Below are 17,728 nucleotides of genomic sequence, written 5' to 3' on the forward strand. Positions count from 1 at the left end.
GTTTGAGTCCCGCATTGAGCTCCATGCTGACATCGAGGATCCTCCTTGGGATTCTCTCTCTCTCTCTCTCTCTCTCTCTCTCTCTCTCTCTCATTCTCTGCCCCTCCCCCACTTGCTCTGTCTCAAAATAAATACATAAACTTAAAAAAATCAATAGGTTCTAGGGATTAAGACATAGAAACATATCTTGGGGTCCACCATTCAACCTCTTACAGTGATCATGTTACAAAACTTGATGACACAGCAAAGAATACGTTTATTGTTCTAGCACAAAATCTTGTGAGGAAAGAATTTCAAAAGCAACACTTGAAGAGTTCATCCTTGTTTTTAGTTGATGATTGGTACTCATACCTAAGTGTACTAAATATAGGATAAAATACATCAGTGACTCTAAGAATGTGGTGATAGGACTCTGATTTATTCTGCTGATTACAGAAGTGTGAAAAAAAGGCATATGCATACGAAATACTACCGGTATTACTTTTCAGAGTATCCTCCTGCCCCCTCCCCCAATGGCAATACTCCTTCTTTCATTTGGTGATTCATTCAAAACATCCATTGAACCCCAACTATATACTAGACACTATTCTAGGTCCTGAATACAGGTGAGCAAGAGAGCAAGGTCTCTACCCTCATGGACTTATAGTCTATAGTCTAATAACCAGTAATTAGACTATGATAACCAGTAACCATTGTTTTTCCTAGTACAGCATAAATAATAAACAAATCAGGGAGTCCACACTCCCATCATCTGCTCTAAATCCCCTTACACAATTCTCTTAGTCTTGCCCATGTTCAACGGTCTATGGTTGCAAAGTTTACATAATGAATCGGCTGAGTCATGTTTAGAGGCCTTCAAAACCTAGCTTACCTCTCCGTAGCCAAATTTCTAACTAGTTCTTTAAGCCATGACAAACAAATTGGTTGAACAGAAATAATAAAGGCGGATCAAAGCTATTTATTAATTATCCAAAGGAAATTCAGGAAATAAAACAAAAATAGAAGGCAAAGCTCTTGTCCCTGCAGAAAGACATAATTTAAATCACAAAGAAAACATGCAGGAGGAACACATGAATGAGCATCAATTTAGAATTCTAGGACTATATGCCATTCTGTTCTAGGCATGAAGGATAAAGCAACGAAGTAGGTAATGTCCTTGCCCTGGTGGGTCTTCGATTTCAGTGGGAGACAAGAGCAAGAAATAAATGATCAAATAATTATGTAATACGATGTCAGAGGTTAAGATGAAAAATTAAGTAAGGTCAAGAAACACTATTGGTTGGGGGATGCTATTTTATAAAAAGAAATCTGAAAAGGGTACGTGGTGTACAAAGCATCAAGCATGAAAAAATATCTGGGAGAAGACAGTCTCAAGGGGAGACACAGACCATAAACCACAGCTGACATTTCAAGAACCAGAACAAAGACACTGAGGACAGAGGGGAATGCGTGGAGAGCCAAAGCCAGATTTTGTAGAGTTTTTTAGGTCATGGTAGGGATTCCATCTGAAGACCTCTGTCCACCAGGAGCTGCATCATCCAGGTGTCGGGTCCTCTTGTATTCCTTTGCCAATTCTTTCAAAAGGTATTGTTTTGATCTTCAATCTGAGAGCAGGAGAACAGATGTTAAAAACAGGTCATAGTCTGCCATTAATGGAGTCAATTATAGGAGCACCACTGGAGAGTTTGATTTTGAGGTATGGATTATTATCCTCTCCCACTTTCTTATCTCCAAATGCCTGCACTGGTAGTTCATGGAACAGAGAGAGACATCAGCCTTGATGAGCTGTACTTCTGTTCAGAGTGTTCCTACTTCTCAGGTCCTCATTAGTTTTTAGGTACGTTCTAAAAACTATTTGCGGAGAATTTGATTAGTCAGATTCATTAGATTAATCTTCAGACAACAATCACTTGATGTATGACATTTCTATCTGAAAGATAATAAAATTAAGTTTCAGGGAGGGCTGGTTACCATTCCAGTGTCACCCAACAGGACTGTGGAAGAGGTCTCAATACAGAGAACTCTGCTTCCCACACCAGGAGCTCTAGATGGTTTCAAAGTATGAGCTGCATGAGCGGTTGGATCCAAGTACACATCACTCAGGGAGAGGCTGACAGTTGTAATTACTTTAGGAAATGACAATAAAATACTACCAGCTGGAAAATGCACTTAAAAGATTTGAGAAAAACACCTTAAGGGAATTTTTTTTTTTTCTGTAAGTGGTTTTGCACCTTATCGGACCCCATAGTCCCCTTTTATAATAAATATTTCGTAATGTCCCTCTCGCTACCCCGAAATAAAATTTACAGATGATATAACCTCCTGGTGGTTTGTAAAATGGAGATAAGTTCTAGCCCCAGATAATGATAAACAGGTTTTTCACCTACATCAATGTCCCAGGGGACATATGCAAGTTGGTAGGATTTTGCAAAGTTGTATATAGCACATGGGTCAGCCCTTTTTCATTCAAGAGGTTCCCACACAGGGCAAAGTGATGAGCGTCCCAAACCCTCACCCACTGTACCAGTAGTGTCCCCAATCGTCCTAATTCCCAATTTCCTAAACTCCCCCCTATGTGACATTACATTCCACGTCAGAGTTCTTTCCCTTTGATAATTAGTCTATTTGCCCTATATGAGAAAGCTGGAACATTTACGGTTAACCATTTGTAAGGGGTTAATGGTGGCTCCCAAAAAGGTACGTGAATGTTCTACCTTCTGGAACCTGTGAATGTGAACTTATTTGGAAAAAGGATCTTGACATGTAATTAAAGAATTTGAGCCGAGACCATTCTGGATCATAAAAGTGGGGTCCTAAATCCAATGACGAATGCCCTTATAGGAGAAGAGAAGACACAAATAAGAAGAGAAGGCCATGTAACAACAGGCAGAGATTGGAGTTCTGCTCCCAATAAGACAAGGAATGAAAAGAGCCATCAGAAGCTTCAACCTTAGAGCTTTGAGAGGAAATAGAGCCTTGCTGACACCTTGATGTTGGACTTCTGGTCTCCAGCACCATGAAGGCCCACAAAGAGCCCTGAGCTCTCAGCAGTCTTTGAGACTAGCCTTCTGCTGAAAAGAGCTACCTTGGGGCACCTGGGTGGCTCAGTCAGTTAAGTGTCCGACTCTCGATTTCGGCTCAGGTCATGAGCCCCACGTTGGCTCAATACTATGAGCAATACTACTGTGCTGAGCACGGAGCCTGCTTAGGAGTCTCTGTCTCCCTCCTTCCTTCCCTCTCTCTCGCTCTTTCTAAAAAATAAAATAAAATAAAATTTGAAAAGAGCTGCCATAACCCAGCTCGTGTCCCTGCTACACCGGAGCACAGATTGGCATAGGAGACAGAGTCTGGCTCCCTTGCTCCAGCTTGGGACCACTGGGAAGAGCTATCTCAGTTGCAGAGCCCCCTGTGAAGTTGGCTCAGGCCTTTCTTGAATCTGAATCACATCTGCTAACTTCTCCCTCTGCTTAATCCTACTTTCTTCCTTTCCCTCTCCAACCGATCCCAAAAGAACTCCCTAATTTAAACACACACACACACACACACACACACACACACACCATGCAGTGTCTTCCTCAGATCTGCGTTTCAGAGAATGTAAGCTGCAACACAGACTCACAGGTCTCTTCATACACAAAGATTAATGGGTAGAACCACAATTGAAAGAATATTGGATGAACTGATTTCTTGGGTTCTTTCTTTTTCTTTTTTTCTTTTTTTTTTTTTTTGCTGTAAAAGTAATGGATTTTTGACTGAAATCCCCCTACTGCCACTAATGAAACAATCAAAATGCTGAGCAAATAAACTTAGGTTTGCCAGACACACATTTACAATATATTTGACACTGTAGTGCTTTTCAGTCAAAGGTTGTACCGTCCTTATGAGGAGCTTTGGGAATTGGTAACAGCATTTTTTAATATAATTTTTTTTTAATTATTTTGAGAGAGAGACTGAGAGCGTGGGCTGGGGAGGGGCAGAGAGAGAGGGAGAGAGAGAATCTCAAGCAGGCCCTATGCTGTTAGTGCAGAGCCCAATGTGGGTTCCCAGTCCGTGAACTGTGAGATTCTGACCTGAGCCAAAACCAAGAGTTGGACACTTAACTGACTGAGCCACCCAGGCACCCCTGTAACAGCATTTTTGTGGTCACCATGACTAATAGTAATTAGTATGTAGTGTTGAGGTTCAGAGATGTTACACATCCAGGACTAATCAAAAGAGTCCCAAAAGCGGAGGGATCTTCTTTGCTGAAGAGAACATAACGAGATATAAGATACAGTCTTCTCTATCTGCCCTTATGGAGTTTATTTTTTAATCCTGGAAAAAGGGAAAGTACTAAATATGAGAAGTGTACCAACAGGATATATATTATGTGATGATTAATTTTATGGTCAATTTGATTGGATCACAGGGAGGCCGGGAGTATTTGGCTAAACATCATTTCTGGGTATGTCTGTGAGGGTATTTCCAGAACAAATCAGTATCCGAATCAGTGGACTCAGTAAGTGGGCCCCTTCCTCAACGTGGGAGGGCATCACCCAATCTGCTGAGAACCTGAATAGAACAAAAAGGCCAAGGAAGGAAGAATCTGGAAGAATCTGGCTTCTCCCGCCCCATTGCTTGAGCTGCCATATTAATCTCGTTCTGCCGTTGGTACCCGTGGTACTCAGACCGAATGTCACCACTGACTTTCCTGGGTCTCTCGCTTGCAGATTGTGGATTGTGGGACTTCTCAGCCAATTTCCTTATAATAAATCTCTTCCTATATATACCTGGTTGGTTCTGTCCTTAGCAAATCCTCACTAATTTATATTAATAACCAAATGGTTTGCATAGATGGTAAATACAAAAATGATTTAGAGGTTGAAAATATTATTACAATGGATTGGGGTGTGCAGGAAGAGCTACAAGATTTTAGAAATTGGCAAAAAAAAAAAACTGAATCTTTAGGGATTTAACTCACTGAGAACTTTGTGTCTCAAAATTCGGGTCTCATAGTTTTGTGACAAGTTATATATGACTCTGCTAGTAATTGAGGAAGCCTAGATTTAAGCTCAGGGCTGTCTGATTCCAAAGCCTATTCATGCTCTCTCTGCTCTGCTGCTTTTATTTATGATATTTTAGTCTTTAAAACTCCCACATTCACTTAACAGTGAACCTGTCCCCTCTCCAAATTGAAAAGTAATTGTTCTTCAGAGGAGACATAACTCACTTCTGTTGGTCACTACAGAGGATGCTGGAGGCCAGCTCTCCCTAGAATGCACTGGCAGGAAGTGTCCAGCTGTCAGTGTGGATGCTCCCGGATCCTGCCCCCATGATCTCTGCAGATATCTTCTGTGCCCATAGATATCATGGTGCTGGAGAAATGGCCACGTGGGCATGTTCTTCCTCACAGCTAGAAATCAAAGTCACTATGGTGATTCCAGACGCCAGCTTCCCGCACTGCTATCCACCTGAATTGAAGAAAAAGAAGTTGCCAGAATAACAGGAAGAGCAAAGATGTCTGAGAGTGGGAGTATAACATACCATTATGCCATATTTTTAGGTTGTTAGCTTCATGCCAGAAAGGTTATTTCCTCTTGAGCTGTGTTGCCTACTGAAGGTCTCCAGACACCAGGAAAACAGTCATGGGTTTGGTTAAGCTCCCGGAGAAACAGGAATCCTTTGCCATGGACGTGGTTTGCTTGAGTTGGAAATTTTGGCGTAAATAAAATAAAAACAGAACTACATATAAAAATAGCTAACTCCATCAAGTATTACTAAACTATACTAAGTCTGTCAACAAAGGATTAAGAATAGAAACAAATATTTTGTCTTTTCTTCACTCATTCTTACTAAATTCTTATGGTTCTAAATCATTTTGCATTGGTCCACTTTCCTCCTTATGTGCCAAGAAACAGTTAACCTGTTGTTCTCACTCATTGGACACGATTGTCAGAATTTTCCCAGTGGAATCACTGAGTGGAATCACTGAAGTCTGTGGAATTTTGGGGAGTAAAGACCCAAATTCTCCAGAGCCTTCACAACGAGCCAGCCCTCGGTCTCTCTCTCCCTTACTGGAAGCAGATTGGCCGGGATAAAGACATTGCCCTTTCTCCTGTGCCTGTCTCTTAGCCCTTTCTTAGTTTTCCTTACAAGACAGAAGCTAGAAAGCTTCTGGTGCCCTCCAACACAGAGGCACAGAAGATATTAGGTTATCTTCCCTTTTCACAGGTTTCCAGACAGCGTGTCACTTTGGAAAGAATCAAGTGACTTCTCTTGTCTTAGCTTTCTAGATGCCATTAAGAGTTTGCTTAAACAAAGTCATGTAAATACCGCATTTTTCTCCGCTGACAAGATTAAGCCTGGCAACGTGTTTTCACATATTAACAGCTACCGTTACTTTTTGAGGCAGCTTGAGCCTAGGAACAAATTCGAGCAAACACCAGGACAAGATTGTTGAAGTAAAGTTTAACACAGTGTCTTTTTTTTTTTTTTTAACAGATGTCTGGGGTTTCGCATCCTTTGCTATCTGTTAACTGACTTGGATGTAAGTAAATAAATTATATCAATAAATAATAAAAAGAAAAAAAGGAGTAAACATATTCGGGAAAAAAAAAATACAAAACAAATCCTAAATCTGCATCCCTATGCAAGGACTACCTAATCATTCTGCAGATTCCCTGAGTTAATTCTCTCCACGAGCATCCACCCATATGTGTTGCCAGGTTACAGAATGTCTAGTCCTTTGGAAGTTCCACACAAATGTCATTCACACCCGAGCATTTTGTGCCTCAGGAACTACAGGCAAGGCCGCATCATGAACGGGCCGCTTCTTCGTGCATAGGCCATTCCTTAATACCCCCACCACTGTTCTCCCTGCTTCTCTGCCTTGGAGTGATGGGCACACTCTCCCCCTGTTATCAGCAGAATAGTTCTTTATTCGGATCCTGGAGGCTCATCTCCTTTCCGGGCGTGGCTTTAAATAAGCATCTTCCCAGCCATGGCGCATCTCAGTCGATAAGGAAACCTGTACCTGCTGTTATAAAAGTAGAGATCCTCCAACTCACTGTAAAAAGTCAAGAGGGTTCCATGATGGGAGTGTCTGGGTATCCCCGTGTGAAGTTGAGCCACGTGATTCCGTTGTATAAGACTGGATTACCCAGGGGCACCCGGGTGGTTCAGTCGGTTAAGAGTCTGACTCGTGATATGGGCTCAGGTCCTGATCACACGGTCTGTGAGACAGAGCCCCGTGTCAGGCTCTGGGCTGACAGTGCGGAGCCTGCTTGGGATTCTCTTGCTCCCTCTCTCTCTCTCTGCCCCTCCCCCACTTGAGCTCACTCTCTCAAAATAAATAAATAAAGATTAATTTTTTTTTTTTTAAAGACTGGATTATACAAATGGAAGGTGTGTCCTCTTTGGGGCTGTAAAACATTTCTTCCACCAGTCTGTCACAGAATCTGTAACTCCCAACTTTGTTTATATATATATTATTATATATGTTAGTATATATTATACTATGTATAACAGCATGTATTATACTATGTATAATATATAGTATATACATATGTTATATATAGTTATATATATGTTATATATATATGTTATATATACATATATACATATATGTTATATATAGTTATATATATGTTATATATACATATATACATATATGTTATATATAGTTATATATATGTTATATATACATATATAACATATATGTTATATATGTTATATGTGTGTGTTATATATATAGTTATATATGTTATATATAGTTATATATATAGTATATATATTATATATATATACTATGTATAATATATAGTGCATATATATGTTAACATATATGTTAGTACATATTTTATATATGTTAATATATTAAATATGTTAATATATATTAAAATACACACACACACATACAATGGCACCTGGATGGCTCAGTCATTTGAGCGTCCAACTCTTTATTTCAGCTCAGGCCATGATCCCAAGGTTGTGGGATCAAGCCCCATGGTGGGCTTCTCACTGAACTTGAAGCCTGCTTAAGATTCTCTCTCTCTCAGGGGTGCCTGGGTGGCGCAGTCGGTTAAGCGTCCGACTTCAGCCAGGTCACGATCTCGCGGTCCGTGAGTTCGAGCCCCGCGTCAGGCTCTGGGCTGATGGCTCAGAGCCTGGAGCCTGTTTCCGATTCTGTGTCTCCCTCTGTCTCTGCCCCTCCCCCGTTCATGCTCTGTCTCTCTCTGTCCCAAAAATAAATAAAAAACGTTGAAAAAAAAAAAAAAAAAAAAAAGATTCTCTCTCTCTCTCCCTCTGCCTCTCCCCCCTGATTCATGCTCTCTCTCTCTCTCTCAAATAAAAAATACATAAAATTAAAAAATATATAATGTGGAAATACATATAATAAATATATAAATATATAAAATAAATATGTATTATGTAAAAATATGTCTTTTTAATATATTTATTTTATATATATTTGTGTGTCCATCTATTACATATGTATGTTATACATATGTATTTAAATACCTTATCGAAAAAGACCAAGCTCTGAAATATTGGTGTGCGTGATTCTGGCTATCCCTTTGGAAAGAGGGGAGAAGGGCATGAGAAAAGGCACCAGTAGAGACCAGGTCCATATGGAGGGACTGAAAGAGAGAAACAGAGAACTCTGTGAAGATTGGACTCTTCACACAAAGGCCAGGCAATGGTGGAGCATCTCAGTAAGGGATAGCTCTACTGGCCAGGGCTCTTTAGGTCACAAAAGAGGAGAACTAAAAAGGGAAAGGTGTTGGCTCACTTACCTGGGAAGGATACTTGGGCTATTCACATGCCTGAAGAGTGAGCTGCAGAAACCAGGCCTCCAAGAGAATTCCCTAACACCAGGATTCACTCTCTCTTCCTCCCACACCCAACACCCATCCTGCTTGTTTCTCCACACAGCCTCCCTCCACCTCACACAGGAAGATGGCTTCCTGGAGCCATAGCCTCAGATCCACCCACAAAGAAGACTTTTTTCCCACCTCCCTTAGGTGAAGTTCAGATACTGCCCTGATTGGTCCTGCTTGGGTCACAGGACTGTGGGGGTGAGGGGGTGGGAATCCTCCTCACCGGTGGGGGAGGGGACCCTCACCAGGATCACCAGGAAAAGAGGGAACAAATACCAAACAGGAAGAGTGCTGTAACCTGAAGAAGGAGGATGAGAAGGTATGATAAGCAGACAAAACATCCACCAGCTATCACCAACCCCGCCACCAGTTGAGATTAGGCCTGAGAGCAGGAGGCAGCCAGGAAGAAGGTGTGCTGAAAGAGGGTGGTGCGAGAAGCAATGCTCCAAAATCTTTAAAGAAGCCATACCTCTCCTTGACCAGATGTATGCAGATGTCAGGAAATCTGAAGATGCGGCTTAGCGTCTTTTGTGTTGACCAAGAAGATGCGTCCCCGGAGGAGTAGTTAACCGACAAGGTCCTGAAGAGTTGAAACTGGAATGGAAATTTCACAGTGGGAAACAAATACTGAATAGCAGCTGGAGACTCCGTCTAGAAACCACTATTTTCCAGTCCAGCAGATGGGGAACTTTCACAACTCCCTCTACTGTTGTGCAGCCAGGAACAGCTCTGAGATCAGAGGCGGAGAGAGCATGCCTGACATGATGATGTTGTGCCTCCTTCATTTTATATTCACGTACACGTGTGCATCCCTGAACCAGATGGTCATAAATGAACTGAAGGTATTGGGGCCCCTGGGTGGCTCAGTCGGCTAAGCATCCGACTCTCGGTTTCAGCTCAGGTCATGATCTCACACTTTCATGGGTTTGAGCCCCGAGCTGGACTCTGCTCAGGCAGCGTGGAGCCTGCTTGTCCCCCGCACGCCTTGTCTCTCTCTCTCAAAATAAATAAATAAACTTAAAAAAGAAAACTGAATTGAAGGTATTGTCCTGCCACTTGCTATGTCTGTTCAGCACTCTGCTTTTGAGATCTACCCATGATGATGTAAATAGCCCATTTCTTTTAATGACTCTCTAGTATATTCCATCACACAAATATACCAGTGCTTATTATCCGTTCCCTTATTGATGGTCAGTTTGGTTAGCTGCAATTTTTTTTTTTTTTTTTTTTTTTTTTTACTCTTTCACTATTTTTACTACTGTAGTTTTAGGGAGGGCTAGAATGAGCATCTCTGAATGTTTTTCTCCTTTTGCAGACAAGTGTACGAGTTCCCCTTGAAGCATATTTAATTGCTGCACCAGGAAATGAACACATTTTGGGAGTTTTACCAGAAACTCCCAAATGGTTTCCAAAATGCTTGTACTTCATGCTCTTATACTTAGTCCCTGAGCACTTGGGAGAAAACAGTAAAACATTTACATTAAACTTTCTAAAGAGACTCTTGTTCAGGTAGCACTAGGTTGCAAACCCCCAGCCTCTTTGAAGGTGGAAAATGAGGCTCAGATTTGCAACAACGGGGATGGAACTAGAGTGTATTATGCTCAGTGAAATTAGTCAGTCAAAGAAAGACAAATATCATATGATTTCACTCATATGTAGAATTTAAGATACAAAACAGATGAACATAAGGGAAGGGAAGCAAAAATAATATATGAACAGGGAGGGGGACAATACAGAAGAGACTCTTAAATATAGACAACAAACAAGAAACTCTTAAATACAGAGAACAAACAGAGGGTTGCTGGAGGCGTTGTGGGTGGGGGGATGGGCTAAATGGGTAAGGGGCATTAAGAAAGACACTTCTTGGGATGAGCGCTGGGTATTATATACAGGGGATGAATTACTGGGCTCTACTCCTGAAATCATTATTGTGCTATATCCCAACTTGGATGTAAATTTTTAAAAAAGAAAAAAAGAAAAGAAAATGAGGCTTAGGTTAGCCCAAGAAGCTTCTAAGCTTGCCATGTGTGGCTGGGAATAGAATGCAGCTGTTAAAATTGGATCTTCAAACACTATTGAAAGCATACAACATGGTAATAATATAATGTTTAGTAAAATAAATAAATAAATAAATAAATGCCACAAAATAGTCTTACATTATATCCCGATTTTGTGAATGCATATGTATCTGAAAAATGGCAGAAGAACTAATCACAGCGATAACAGTGATAGTAGTCTCTCTTTCTGGGTGAGTTTTTTGTTTTTTGTTTTTTTTTCTTTGTAATTCAACCTCCCCTGGGCACATGTGCCCCAGGCGACTCAAAAGTTTTCACCCACCGCCCCCCTCCACCCATGCCTGTCGGCAAATGACCACAAAAGCACTGTGAATAATGACTTGGGGGTTACAAAGAAATTTCAGCAAATAAGCAAATTTGCAAATACAGAATCCATGAATAATGAAGAAGAACTATATATACTTATGCAAATCAGTCACACAAATTATAAATGGTAGCAATATCTAAACAAGACCCTATTATTAAAACCCAATAAGTTGTGGGTATTCATTCAAGCGACAGACATCAACTGCCCTCAGTCCTGCTGAGACTCCTTCCTGTGGCATTTAGCTGACCATGTCACTTGAAGAGCCCATCCACTTAGCAGGTAGACATTTTGCACCCATGTCTGGAACACCCCAAGCCTCATGGGTCTCCCTTTTTTTTAATGTTTATTTATTTTTGAGAGAGACAGAGACAGAGACAGAGCACAAGCAGGGAAGGGGCAGACAGAGAGGGAGACACGGAATCCGAAGCAGGCTCCAGGCTCTGAGCTGTCAGCATAAAGCCCAACGCAGGGCTCGAACTCACGGACTGTGAGATCATGATCTGTGCCGAAACCGACTTGGGCGCTCAACCGCCTTAGCCACCCAGCTGCCCCTATTTATTCTATTAAAAAAAATTCTTGTTTTACATTTATTTATTTTTGATAGAAAGAGGCAGAGCACAAGTGGGGGAGGGGCAGAGAGAGAAGGAGACAGAATCCGAAGCAGGCCCCAGGCCCTATGGGGGGCTCGAACTCACAAACTGTGAGATTATGACCTGAACCAAAGTTGAATGCTTAACCGACTGAGCCACCCAGGCGCCCCTCATGGGTCTCCCTTTAGTCTTTCAACATAAAATACAATCAGGATATTTTGTTTTCAGGAATCTTTTCCTATTTAGAGAAGTCAGGGCTGTATATACTGGTCTTTGCGTTGGTTATTAAAATTCCACTCTACTTATTTTTTGTTGTAAGCAATCTCTGAATTTTCAAGTCTATAAAGGATCCCATGTGTACACTTTTAATTGGTTTAATTTCTCCCTGTATAAGGGAGAATAAATTTTAAGAGAAGCATTTTTAAAATGAGACACTGAAGAAAGGAGTTAGCATACCAAAATGCAACCCACCATTTTGAAAGATTTCAGACCTCATATCTATTTTTTCGGGGCCTCTCGGTGGCTCAGTTGGTGAAGCGTCTGACTTCAGCTCAGGTCATATCTCGAGGTTCATGAGTTTGAGTCCTGCTCGGGCTCTGTGCTGACAGTGAGGAGCCTAAAGCCTGATTCCGATTCTGTGTCTCCCCTGCTCTCTGCCCCTTGTCTGCTCATGCTCTGTCTCTCTCTTTCTCAAAAATAAATAAACATTAAAAATTTTTTTAAAAAGACCTCATATCTACTATTTTCAGGTGTAGCCCTCAAAGATGGATTACCCCTACAACTCTGCCAGGAATATGAACTAAGAAATGTTATTTGGAAAAAAACAGTCATTCTCTCACAGCTGACCTCTGTATGCCTGCCAAACTAATAACAAAACTTCAAACACAAGGGGCACTTGGGTGGCTCAGTAGGTTTAGCAACCGATTTCAGCCCAGGTCACAATTTCATGGTTCATGAGATCAAGCCCAGGTCACAATTTCACGGTTCATGAGATCAAGCCCTGCCTCTGGGTTCTTACTGAGTATGGAGCCTGCTTGATATTCTCTCCCTCCCCCTCTCTGTGCTCTTGCCCCTGCCCTCCCCTTCTGCCCCTCCCCTGCTTGCACTCTCTCTCTCTCTCAAAACAGAACAGTTTCAAACACTATATTTTCTGATTTTTTTTTTTTTTTAGCAGCAGGCAAAAGTTTATTAGAGTATAAGCTCAGAAAATAAGAATAGTGTGAAAGCTCTCTTTGCAGAGAGGGGACATTCGAAAGTCTGAATTTTTTAAAGATTATATGCTTGATGAAAATTATCTTTTAAAGCCAGTCTAATTTTTAATGATTTTAATCATATCGTAGATGGGTAGCTTTTCTTTTTTCTTTGTTATGACTATTCTCAAGTCCTAAAGCATTCCAAGATAAAATTGCAGGAAAATGCACTGGCTCCAAGAGCTTTGTGGAAAGTCCCCTAGAAACTCATGGATATGGAAAGGATGAATATTGAACGCGGTGAAAGCAATCACTTTGGTGGAGTCCCAGAAGATTCAGATGCATAAACATAAGCCTTGTGATGTTTGGGAACTACAATAGGCAATATAAATAAATCATCTGTAAAACGGTAACATGAAAAAAAATACAAGAAGAGATAGAAAAATGAAAGAAATTACTTTTACCAATATGTTTCTCAAATAATGGGAGGGAGGATGAGGAAATAAATCAGAGACTGTGGTGTTTTTAAAAAAGGCTTAGTAACAATTGAAGTACACTGTTTTAAATTTCTGAAATTTACAGATTTTTCCACAGAAAGTCAGAGTTTGTACAACCCATGTTGATGATTTGTCTGACATTTGAATTAACACACACACACACACACACACACACACACACGTGCATTTTTCAAGCCAGGTCTTTTAAAAATCTCCTGTTAAGAAGACTTAATAAATGGAAAATGGCGTGAATTGTTGACTTACTTTAACAAAGCAATGAAAACCATGCAAATGCTTAACTTTTTGGTGCAGACATATTTCTGCTGTCAGGCCCTCATGTTTAGATTCAGTGGCATCAATGCAGTTCTGTCTACAAATCTGAAATGCAACCCAGGCAATAGAATTAAAGGAACAGACTGCCTTGGACAGCAACATCAGAAACCGAAACACAGAGGTGCCTGGGTAGCTTAGTCGGTTAAGTGTTCAACTTCAGCTCAGGTCATGATCTTGCAGTTTGTGAGTCTGAGCCCTGCTTTGGGCTCTGTGCTGACAACTCAGAGCCTGGAGTCTGCTCTGGATTCTGCGTCTCCCTCTCTCTTTGCTCCTGCCCCTTCACACGCTGTCTGTCTGTCTCTCTCTTCCTCTCTCTCTCTCAAAAATAAAAATGTAAAAAAAAAAAAAAAAAAGAAAGAAACTGAACAACACATGACAATTTAGTTTTTAAATACATACAATATCCCTGAAGGCAAGTCGACACTATATGTTAACTCAAGAATAAAAAAAGTAAAATAATAAATACATACATACATACATACATACATACATAAAACATCTATGATTTCAAAGTGAGACCATCGCCATGATTTTCAATTTAGGAGAGAAGTAGTAAGGTAGGGACCTGAATGTAGGAGAATGAATACCCAAAGAAGCAAAGACCACACTAACTTTGGTTCTAAAGGAGTACAAGTCAAATGAGGACCAAAAATTATAATGTTGAATCGAAGGATCAGAACTAGTTTGTAAAAGATGTAATCCTAAAGAATCAGGGCAGAAGAACCAGAAACTGAAGAGTCAGAAGGGTTAGACAATGTCTGGGGTGCTCCACAGTCAAATTGCTCTCCTCTCCCTGTGATTCCTTTAGCTCTGAAAGTTGGTTTGATTAACCCAGTTTCAGTCCAATTACCTTTTTAATTCTTCACATTTACTCTCAGCTAAGGTACCCAAAAGCTTTAATTTCTTTCTAAAATTACCTCATTGTTTTAAAAAAGTGTCTTTAAAAACTCAATGCCTCTAAAAGATCTGTGTGAGCAACAAAACATCTTTTTCTTTTGCAAATCTACTAACAATGAGTCTTGGGAAATAACCCTAAGTTTACCGTCAACATGAGCAGCATAAGCAAAACACGAGTGCTTGGCCAAGTGCTCCTAATGACACCAAAGGCCACAGGAGGGCAGGTCAGCACGTACCTTGAAATGATGATCATCCTTTGCATTTGCACAGTATGGTTAATATCTTTAGGGTCTGCTTTTATTGACTGGATGTTAAATTACAATGTATGTTCATTTTAACAAATAAAAGCCTACAGAAGCATGCTATAAAAGGATAGCAAAGTTACTAATCCCTCCTCTCATCACTTCCATTTCAGGCCCCTCAACCAGCACACCCCCTCTCCCACTTGCACACAACTTTGAATGGCAGTCAAGTCAAGGGCTCTTGACCACCCACAAGTGTCATTTAGTGCAGGGTGGAACTCAGGTATAAGGGCCCCTTCTTCTCTTCTGGGGATAGACAAACTTGGGTTGGGTACAACTAGACACAGCATGGGGCTGTGCTCCAGAAGAGGGACCCCACCTCTCTCTGACCCTTCCTTTTTATGGGGCAAGTATTGAGATGTGCTCACAAATAGGGGGAAACAGCCTTGAGCTTGGGGACCAAAAGGATGAGCGTGGGTACCAGCTCCTTTACGAGATTCTAGGACCATTATTGTTGGCAGCTGGTAGTCTTATGAGAAATTGAGTTGGTGTGCCAATTCACCACCCCATCCCTGGGGGAGGAGAAATCCCTGTCCTGGCCAGCTTAGTGCCAGTAACAAAAAGAGATACTCAGGGGTCAAAGATCCAAGCATTCTGTGCAAAGCTTGCTTTGTGTTTATCCATGTATGCATATTTATATCTTCATATAGATCTAGACATATATGTATGGGTCTGTGTGTGTGTATACAGCCTCCCTATATCTATACAGTTTATGTATGCGACACAACACAAATAGAAAGGGTTTGCTTTTCATATTATTGAAACAAAGGAGGAAATAGGATCATACATTATTCTGCAACATGTCTTTTCACTAAATGTATCATGACTTTCCTGATTAAAGCCGAGGAAATCAGGGACCAGAGAGGTAAAATGAGTACTCCGTAACTGGAGATCATTCAATGACCGAGCAGAATTGAAATCCTTATGCCCCGGTCCACTACACTGCCTGGCCTGGACTCTCCCCTCAGTAGCACGGGCCCTGCCCAAGATGGGGTTCGGTAGATGTGAGACCTTTGTGGGTGCAAAGCTGTACAACTTCTGCTCCTCTGCAAAAGCGCGATTTCATTCCAGATCCCGCAGAGCTGAAGCATCTGACAAGACAAGTCCACTCTTTTTGTTCTGTTTAGCCAAAGGAAGACAAGTCCCAGGGAAGGTCCTTAGGGCTAAAAGGGTCAGGCGCCTCAGAGGCCGAAGAAGTAAGTGGTACCAAGGAATCGACTCTAAAAATTCCATCTTCTCTCATCCTTGTCTCAAAGAATGCATACATCTATTTATTAAAGTGGGAGATGGCAGCTTTGTTTCACGAACCTCAGAGACGACAGTCCGAAAAATTTGTTCTCAGCACAGTACTATTTCTCAGTTTAGGGGAGTGTTTTCTCGGCGTCTCTATCTTGTTATTCTGTGTAATTTAGATAAAAAAAAAAAATCGGGGCAATTGTCCGGTGGCACACTGTATTTTTCAGGATTGTTTAAGAACAGAGGATGTGTATGCCCATTAACAACGGTGCCCATGATGAAATGAATAAATGATATTAACATGTACACAAGACCTTCTCAATGAACTGTGACATATCATATCACAACACTTGAGAAACAACAGTCCATTAGTAAATTAGTCTACCTGCTCTTCTCACACATCCTTTCAGTACATTCTCAACATAGTAACCAGAGTGATGCTGTTAAAACAGAATCCGAACCCGCCCACTGAGTCCCAACTATGCTACAGTGGAGGCAATGCTGAGTGCTTTGAAGAAAAATAAAACAGGATGAGGGACTAGAGAGGGAGAGGCACTCCTTCAGATAAAGTAGTCAGAGACAGCCTCACTGAAGAGGCAGCCCTGGGGCAGAGTCTGAGCCCAGTGAGGGAGTGAGACACGGATATAATAGGGGCTGAAGGAAAGACAAGATGTGAGTCCGTAGCAGACAAACAGCAATCTCAGTGCCTTACTTATAGAAATGTACTTCTCTGTAAATGGGCACTAGTTATTTTTCTTCCCTACACAGTTAGCCACACCATTGTATCTTCATATCTGCTCCCCAAAACGGTATTAAATAAAAAGTTCTCATATAACCGATGCCATGGACTCTCATCTCCCCTGGAGTAAATGCCAAAGTTCTTTCAATGGCCTCAGTCCTCCCACTCTGACCTGCCTCCAAGCCCCCACCCCCTTGCCCAATTCCCTCTCTGGCCCTCATTCCCCCTACCCTCCCCCTCCTCACTCAACTCCACCTCTCTGGCCTCCTTAGTGTTCTTGGAACATTCCAGCTTCAGGATCTTTGTACTGTGTTGTCATTTGTCTGGAATGCCCTTCACCTACCTGGTTTTTATGACTCGCTCCCTCACCTCTTTCTGGTCTTGACTCGAATGTTGCCTTCTTAGGAATTCTTTCCTGGCTAACCTTTATAAAACTGCAGCCCCACCCCACCCCCCTCCACACACACACACACACACACACACACACACACATACACAGGCACACACTCTCTCTCTCTCTCTCTCTCTCTCTCTCAACTCCTTATCTCTCTCCCTTTCTCCCCTGCCTTATTTTTCTCCTTATGGCTTCACATTATCCAGCATACTACAGTCTATAATCTTATCTAATTTTCTTATCTCTCCATGAGGTCAGGGATTTCTCATTCTGAAGGGGGTTTGGTATTGTTCGGTTTTTTGTTGTTGTT

At 41.4% G+C, this 17,728-nt stretch overlaps 1 long non-coding RNA gene across 1 annotated transcript; it reads right to left on the reverse strand.

The window, feature by feature from the left end:
- Positions 1–435: 435 nt before the first annotated feature.
- On the reverse strand, positions 436–17,416 carry LOC131513441 (uncharacterized). Its single transcript, XR_009262589.1, has 3 exons — positions 17,368–17,416; positions 5,210–5,450; positions 436–1,604 (listed from the first exon to the last, which is right to left on the reverse strand). It is a non-coding gene; the product is annotated as an uncharacterized LOC131513441 (long non-coding RNA).
- Between the last annotated feature and the right edge of the window lie 312 nt (positions 17,417–17,728).

The sequence above is a fragment of the Neofelis nebulosa genome, chromosome 6, assembly GCF_028018385.1.
Source record: "Neofelis nebulosa isolate mNeoNeb1 chromosome 6, mNeoNeb1.pri, whole genome shotgun sequence".
Lineage (NCBI taxonomy): Eukaryota > Metazoa > Chordata > Mammalia > Carnivora > Felidae > Neofelis > Neofelis nebulosa.